Consider the following 8,443-nt stretch of genomic DNA (forward strand, 5'->3'; position numbering starts at 1 on the left):
AGACAAACACTATGGGAATGTAATGTTGTGGGAATATTATTTTTCAATACCTGTCATGACTTTCTATGGCCTGATGCTGACATTTGTGTATAGTACTGACTTCTGTTTGGAAAAGGGAATTGCTTTGATCTGGCTATGGTAGGGTATAAAAAAAAATATAGGCAAAGCCTAAACCACGAAAAGAGATGGTAGGGCAGTAGGAAACATGCATGTCTACAGCGCAGAGAGATGGTTGTTTTCCTTACTGTTATATGAATCTTTGTCAGAAGAAGCATGGGTGTCTCCCGCTCTGTACTCAGACCCCATCTCTATACTGGGTCTTTAGGACCTGACAGCAGGTTGTGCAAGCAATAGAGGGAGAGCTGACCTCGCTGTCCTCCACATCTTCTAAATACACGCAGGAGAAATAAAAAGGACAACAAGGTTGTCTCCTTCTTTTATTCGGCACTGCCGGAGGCACTCTGCTGGGGGCTCTCTCTTGTATTTAACCTGGAGGAGACTTTGTCCTGGATAAGTATTTAAAGCCTTGGGTCTGGAGCCAGGGGAGACTCAGTGCAGTGCCCTGACGCAGGAGCGTGCTGCTCAGGGAGCCACTGGCCCCATCCCCTTTGCAAACCAGCGACCGTGCTGGGATAGCCGCACTGGCAGAACTGCCCCTAAACAGTCTGGTTTGGTATTTTTTGTCGAACTGGTAATGATCCGATCTACCTCAGCAGTAGTGTTGTGTTACAAAATCTCTGTCAAGGGTTTCCTGCAAACCTGAAGGACGTGATGTCTCCTCTTCTTGTGCCAGGTAACATAACTCTTACAAACAGAGAGCTGGGAGGACTCCTTGATGGGCATCTCTAGCTACCTATTTTTTTTTTTATTGTTTATGAAGGGCTGAGCCCCTTCATAAGCTGACCAAGCCTAGCCTTTCAAGTAAGGGGTTTCAATAGTTTTTGCTCTCAGCAGAAGGCTGTGCTAGTATCCTGCTGCAAGCTTTTCTGCTGCTCACCCTCAATGTATTTATAGTTACTTTATATTAAGTTTTCTTGTGCAGTATTGTCCTTTCATTTCAAAATCTTCTCACTTTTTGTCTTCTTCAGCTGCATTTATTTTAGTGAGATCGCATCCTAACTCAGTCTTCAGTTTGCTAGTGCAAGCAAGCCGTGATCTTTCAATCACTTCTTTTATGGTAGAGTCTTCATTTCCCCTCTGATATCCTAATGACCTTTTCTCTGCACATTTTCTAGTTTCAGGTTTTTTATTATTAAATATGTGTTACAGAATTCTATGCCACAGTCTAAAGAATGGATCACCATTACCAAGTATTTAATCTTCTCTCTCTCTGCTGGAAATACGTTGCTGAATACATCTTGGGATCATATCAGTATCATTCACAGGCTCACTGCAGAGCCATCTTATGAACAGTACATGTTTTATGGATCTTGGTCTTGTTTTCTCTGCCATTTGCAGCTGGTCAGCCCCCAGCTAAATTTTTTGTGACAATTTCCTAAGTATGTGGTCTTATTTTTTATATTCTCTATATTCTTAATTTTGACCCATTTTTTTCTGCTTAGCAGGTGGGTCTGGCTTGTTTATTTGACCTTTAAAAATTACATTTTTGGTCCTTCACTGTAGGAGGGATACATCCCACCCCTGTGCCAGTAGCAGTTTCTAAATATGCCCAGTTTCTTCTGAAGAGGTTCAGTAATTAAAATTTTAATTGAGATTAGTCCCAAGATCAAGGACTTCTATTAGGAACCTCTCTGTTGCAGCAGCTTTCCCTCCAACTCAGTAACTTACTTTTTGCCCTCCTAACCTAGAAATCCCATTGCAGCCCTCATCTTCTGCCAAACGAATAATTTCCCACTACTTTGGCTGAGCCGTGTTTTATTCATATTAGCGTGAAGGGAAAGTAGGGTGTGTGTGATCTTATGACTTGGGAGTGTTTTTAAGGGGTCCTGAAACAGTGAGTCATGGTTAACGCTTGTCTGTCTTTGAGAAGTGTCTGCTCTCAGTCTGGCAATAACTATTCAGGAGATGACTCAGGGAGAGTAAACCGCACCATAGTTTAATATTTGACTAAGATTATAAGAGCTCTTAGACACGCATGGCTTGTAACAAACTCGGTGCAGGAGCCTGTGTCACCTGCCTTCTTGTGATTGCTGTGGAGACCCCAGCACCCATCGGCAGGTGGATGCCCACCTTCCAGGATGAACTGACCCCAACAGGCAGAAAAATAGGGGGGGCTTGGTCCAGGTCCCCTTTGCCCCGCTGTGCAGCCCAGCTCCATGGCATCACCGTCTGCAGGGACTTCCTGACAGTGGCTCGTCCCACCGGCTGCTGCAGACGAATCCATTCTGCTGCGCTTTACCTGGGAACTGCTCCATCTGTAATTAACGCTTGGGAGACAGGTTTGCTTCCTTGTTTTGATGTATTTGCCTCAGGTCAAACCTCCTGGTGTGGTTTAGGGGTGAGAACCGGATGCAAGTGACGGCACAAAGATGTGGCAAAGGAAGGAGACAGGGAGGGACCTCATTGGGCCGTGACTAACAACTGGTCCTGGGGAACAAAGCAAGGGAAAGGATGACAGGCTGCTGAGTCCTCTCAAGAGCCGTTCCCATCGCATCGAGGGTAGCTTTGGGGAAGGGAATTACAATGAGGGGATATTGTTTCTTTGGGGAAGTTATTGTCTACAGTCCTGCATGGCGCTGGCTTTTATTTTAAAGTTGCTGGTTAAGGTAAACCCTTAAGGGCAGGAGCACTGGGAAAGGAAGAAGGAAAAATAGTGTCAAGACTAGTTACGGTGAGAAAGTATCTGCATTTTTGTCTTGTGTATGCTAGGTTCTCACAGGGAGATAGGTATGGAAATGTGAAGCAAAGAACCTTCAGTTTGCAGGAACCAGAATAAACTTAACGCTGCCCATTGAAGTCCCCATAGGCAACCTGAGCTGTTCTTTACAGCACCTGTGAGTGGAACAGGATTGGCTGTGGGGTTCCCCATGGCCTCTCCTTCTCCATCACTTCCTACAGTGACTGCATCCCCGGGAACCTTCTGGCTTGCAATACCTTCAGGCCAGCTGCCAGTGCCACCCGTGAAAAGCTGCTCTCCCCTGTGTTTGTAGATGGTGGTTTCCCTGCAGGTGTGAGCAGTACCGGCCCTGCAAGGGTAATTGCACCCTTTCAAAGGAATCGGGTCACAATAAACTTCTTGGTGCAAGAACTATGCAGATGGCCTCTGCAAGCCTGAAATGTTGAAAGCAGGCTGGAAAACAAGGAAGATCCCATTCATCTATTCAGCCAGTGCTTCTCTTGTCTCCAACTCTACCGTTCAAGGACTTGCTGAAACCTCTGTGCCAGATGAAAACACTGATAACGCTTTCAGTGCCTTAGGCCCCTTTCTGTAGGGAAACAGCAAAGCAATACAAGAGGCAGGGCAACAAAACAACATGGACAGGTTTTCAAAGATCCCCAAATAATCCATTTGGCACCTAATTCATGTTGTCAGCTTCACCTAAGTATTTAAGGGGAGGGGGAGCTTCCTCCTCAGTGGAGATGCTTACTTATCCCACTACCTATGGGATGTCTGAGGATGGACACAGATAAGCAGAATTAGTTGCCTAAATAAGGAGAGAGTCCAGGGTTTGCTACTCCTCTGGTGTGTCAAAGCAGTACGTACAACTATTTCTCATTTACCCTTCTCAGCTGCTGATGCGCTATTAGCCTTTACGCTTCACCTGACTGCCAGTAGCAGAGGCAGGAGGGAGGGCAGGCAGGGAGGCAGGCTAGCTCCTCTGACCTTTATTGCTGAGACCTGTCTGTTTTCTGAGGCGCTGCCAAATAGTGCAATTTGGGGTTGATCAGCCAAATACTACATTGGGAAATGTTTTCCTCTGTCTCTCGGCATTCTTCCTTCTCACTGCCCTTTCATTGCCTTATGAAAGGCGAGACTGCAGGGCAGAGGAGTAAGACTGATTACCGATCGCCTGCCTAAAGAATACATAGGCTCCTCTCCGCGTGCTGGTGGGAAGGTAGCAATACTGCTCAGGTGAGAGGAGGGGACTGTGTGAGCTGGAAACCCGTGGCTACTTCCTTAAGTCTCCAGGAGCTGAAGGTGAGAGATGATGTGCTCTCCCTCTTCTTGCTAGAGCTCTGGGGCAACGGTGCAGCCTTTTTGGTTTCCACGCTCCTGTGGAGACACTGGAGGATGAGGGAAGTGGATGATGGACGTCAAGATGCTGGGTGTACTGGGGTTGCTTACTCGGGGCTCTGGATTTTTTTAAATCTCCAGCCCTGGCTACATTTTCTGATCCACCTAACTTTTTTCTGTGCCTGTTCCTGCTCACAGGAGGGTGCAGAACCTCTTTACCTTGTGGTGTCAACGTACTATTGATACAGTCACCTCTGCTGTCTTCCCTGGTTTAATTTGTGTTAACTATCATGTTTGCAAACACAGGGAAAGGGATTATTTTCTAAAACAGGTGGAGAGTGGCTTCTGGCTCTCTTGAAGGGAAACATTCCTCTCAAGGCTGGGACTCGAGGGAAAGGGGCCGACCTGGTTCTCTGGAAAGATGAGCTGAGCCCCCGCTGAATTATTGAGCACGCGCCACAGTCGTCAGCTCGAAGAGAAAGAGAAGCACCAGCTTAGGTCGCAGGTGTGGGATGGAGATTATCAGCTTCAAGAACAGAGGAGCGTAACTGGATCTGCCCCTGGTTGCTCTGCTGCCTGGATCAGCGCTTGGTTGCTCTGCTGCCTGGATCAGCGTCAGAGCTGCTTGGCACTACGACGCAGATGCTCAGCTTGGTTTGGTGGCCCTCTCTGGGGCCACAGACAGTCACAAAAGCCCAGCTCCACGGTATCGAATCCCTCCCCTCCTTTCAGAGGCGAAACCTCACTCTTAGGGCAGGCCTGGAGGAGCAGCAACCCCAGGTCACACACATGGAAACTGGGGCGCGGTGTTTGAGCCTAACACTCAAATGTGTTGGCCACATTTAAACCCCCTTTATTCGCCCACGTAAGTGACAAGCAGATTTGCAGAGGACATGATCACCAGAACCGCAGCAGGAGGTCCATTGCAGCTTACGTGTGTGCAGCTCTAGTGAAAAAACAGGTTTTCTGATTAGATGACTTAGTTGCCCCAAGTATGTGTGTTCACTTCTGAAATTTTGGTCCAGGTTGTATGCCCAAGGCTATAAGGAGAGATAACTAGGTTGAAAATAAGATCTCGTCTCCCAGCCACGCCTGACATTTCTGAGATCCCCCTGCCCCGCTGTGCATGTCCAAGCAAAACGGTGAATGTCCTTCTGTCCCTTTGGCCACCTGAATCTGCTGTGATGTGAGGGAAGGACAGGATGGGGTGCAGCACTGTGAAAAGTGTCATGCAGCTGCTTCTTGTTTGGTGGCAGCTGGCACTTACCAGCACAGGCAGGCGGCTGGTGCACCCGTAGGAGGTGCTGCCTTGTTCAAAGGGGACAATATCACTTACCCTCTATGAGACACCCCATTCTGTGCCTGCAGGAACTTCTACCACACCCTCACGGAGTGATCTTGCGCATAGTCTTTTTGCTTCTTCCTCTTGCTTTGATGAGAGATTAAAATAGTTTATTATTGGAGGAGGCTTACTTTATCTGTAAAAATTTATTTCTATATTGCCACCTTCTCGTTAGAAAGAATTCATGACTAAGCTCATATAAGCCAAAGCAGTATGATGAACATCCTGTAATCTGGCTCATTTTGGTTTACAGTGTTGCTGAGAGGGCCTCTGACATCCCCCTCTGAATGTCTTATTCCGTTGTAGGGTGACACTGATAGAGCAGCACGAGGGCACCAGGGTCTGCTTATTACTTTGTTGATGGTGGGGTGAGTCTGCCTGTGGACCTTTTCAGATGTGGTATCTCGGCGCATTGCTCATGCTCAAGTGAGGTTCCAAGTCAACAGCGGCTCAAGCTGTTGGAAGAGCCATTAGGGCAGTTAAATTCCCCTTTCCTTCTTCCTCACACCTATCCTGTGACCTCTGGATCCTGTGCTTCAGAAATTCAACTATGCTTTAGTTAGCAGAAGATTAACAGGGCAAACCCTATCTTTCATGTAGAGTTGAACTGAACTGCTCAACGAAGAGCACCGGAGTCAGCACAGGGGATGGAGGAAGGGGGCAACTTCCCCACCAGCCCTCCAGCCACTGCAAATTTTTGGACTGACTCAGGGATGCCGGGTAACTTCTCCTCTAAGTCCGGTCCTCTTTCTCTGGTCTTAATGCCAGCCTGTCTGGAGTTCCTCGGGACCAAAGAAAATATAGGTTGTTTTCCCCTGTTAAAAAAATGTCAGTCCTTGAACACCAGAGCACTTCTATTTGGAGATGGGAACTTGACACCTGGCAATGTGTCCTTTGGTCCAGAGTTACCTTGTGAAAATCTGCCCGTGCTGGGCCAGCATATTAACGTTTGAAAAGTCAATAGTTGTAAACACGTTGTAGGATGTTCAAGGGGTTTTGCAAGGTTTCTAACAGTCAAGAATCTCTGAAGAATCACTCTGTGCTTCTTCAGAAGAGAATACTCACTGAGTATGCTCCGAGCCTCTCACAACACAGATTTTTCTGGGGAAATTTGTTCTAAACAAGACAGTTTTAGGAGTGAGATTAGAGGGACGATACAGCCAAACAGTGAGGAAAAATGGGTAAAAGCTGCTTAAATTAAATAGCTGACAGCTGTCTTCTGAATAGAAATTTTAGCCTGTCTGAAAAGCGGAGGAGATGATATCAGCTTCAGGGATGCTTTAATACTTTATCTCTCACTCATCTGGAAGCAAGTTTCAGGATCGGCATTTTGTGGAATTTTCCGTGGGAGGAGGCTTTTATTTTTTGCTCAAATTCAGGATAAAAAGAAGGGCTGGAATAGCCCTGTCTGTTTTCCTATCACCCTGTGTACAAGATGTTGCTGGCTGGCCGTTCCTGTGCTCAGAGGGACGGTGGAATGTGGCTTTGACAGGGGGGCTGGGTACGACTTCCAGAGGAGACCAGCCCCCCCAGACTGCCCAGTGCTGCCCAGCAGCACCTATCAGTGGGAGAAGGGTTGGTTGCTTTTCCTTTGGTTTACCTAGCTCTTGGTCTCCAAACTGGAAGTACGTTGGCTGCCAGGAGCAGCAGCGACTTACTTGCTTTTTCCACATAAATCATGAGACTGGAGTTGTTGGATCTGCTTCACTGACAGGGGTCTCAGCTGGTTTGTCCGTTTGGTAGGGCAGCTCCCTGGGCAGGTCGCTGGAGGGTTCCGGGAACAGATGAATAAAGAGGTGTGATACAGCATCTTGGGGTAACGTGGGTGTCCCAGTGCCCTGGCACCCCATAAACACAGCCAGGATTTCTGGTCCTCTGAACAGCGCTGCTCGCACGTATCCTTCTGAAATGGCACAGGGCAATAATGCTGCAGACCTTTAACCTGTCTTCCAGTAAGAAAGAGATTATAAACTAAGTAATGGTAATATATAGTACGATAGCAGTTTATGATGCTTTAGCAGGTGAACCTGGTTAACATGAATACTTTTCTGTGGGAAGGAGATAGTGCTATATTCCTAGACAGGCCTTCCCCTGCAGTGTCATCATGTCAAATACTGTACTGTTTTTTTTTTTTTTTAATAAGAGCACAGATATTTTGTTTTATCTCAGAAGCACGTTGCTCAACTGATCTCAAATTCAGGCCACCAGGATTTCTACAGAAATTTTTGAGAAAGCTGGAATAAATTTGCAGATTGTAGAACAATGTAAAATGGGACTGCTGAGTCCACGTTTGGCTTGCAGTGTCACTGACCTAGTATTCCCACTCTTGGAAAATAGTGGATGTAGCCACCTGACTCCAGACCACTTCTTATCTGCGCTGCGTCCAGTGCTTTAGCTGGAAAATGCCAAATACACCATTTCAATGGGAGCTAAACCCTGTAGCTGCAGGCAGAGTAGTTTACAGAGGCTCGTGGAGCTTGACCACAGCAGGATTCAATGCATTATGTATGGATCAGCCCTCTGGAATTGCACATGGACGTAAGTTATGCCTGTAGGAAAAGAGTCATTTAAAACCTCCTCCTTCCGCACCTCCTGGAGCTGACTTGAGTTAAATATTAACAAACTTGGTTCATCAATTCCCTGGTTCACTTGGCTTCTTTTAACAACAGATGTTATCACAACAAGTCCTCTGCCTGCCCCCCTGCTCCTGTCGGCACAGCCGATGGTGAAACCCAAGTCTGCTGCTGTAACTCTGCCTGCAGAGCCCGGCTGCTGCCCCGGCCGTCTGCTCTCCCCAGCCTCTCTCCCTGGGATCTCCAATGCTGCCCGCCTTTGGCCTCTGGGAGTAGCTTGTGCTGGGAGCCACTGTTTGCAGAGAGGCCTTGGTTAAAGGAGACGGAAAAGGAGCGAGGGAGCCCACGGAAGGCGAGTTCCTGCCATCAGAGGAAGAGGAGGAAGCGATGAGC

This window comes from Gavia stellata, chromosome 7, assembly GCF_030936135.1.
Source record: "Gavia stellata isolate bGavSte3 chromosome 7, bGavSte3.hap2, whole genome shotgun sequence".
Classification (NCBI taxonomy): domain Eukaryota; kingdom Metazoa; phylum Chordata; class Aves; order Gaviiformes; family Gaviidae; genus Gavia; species Gavia stellata.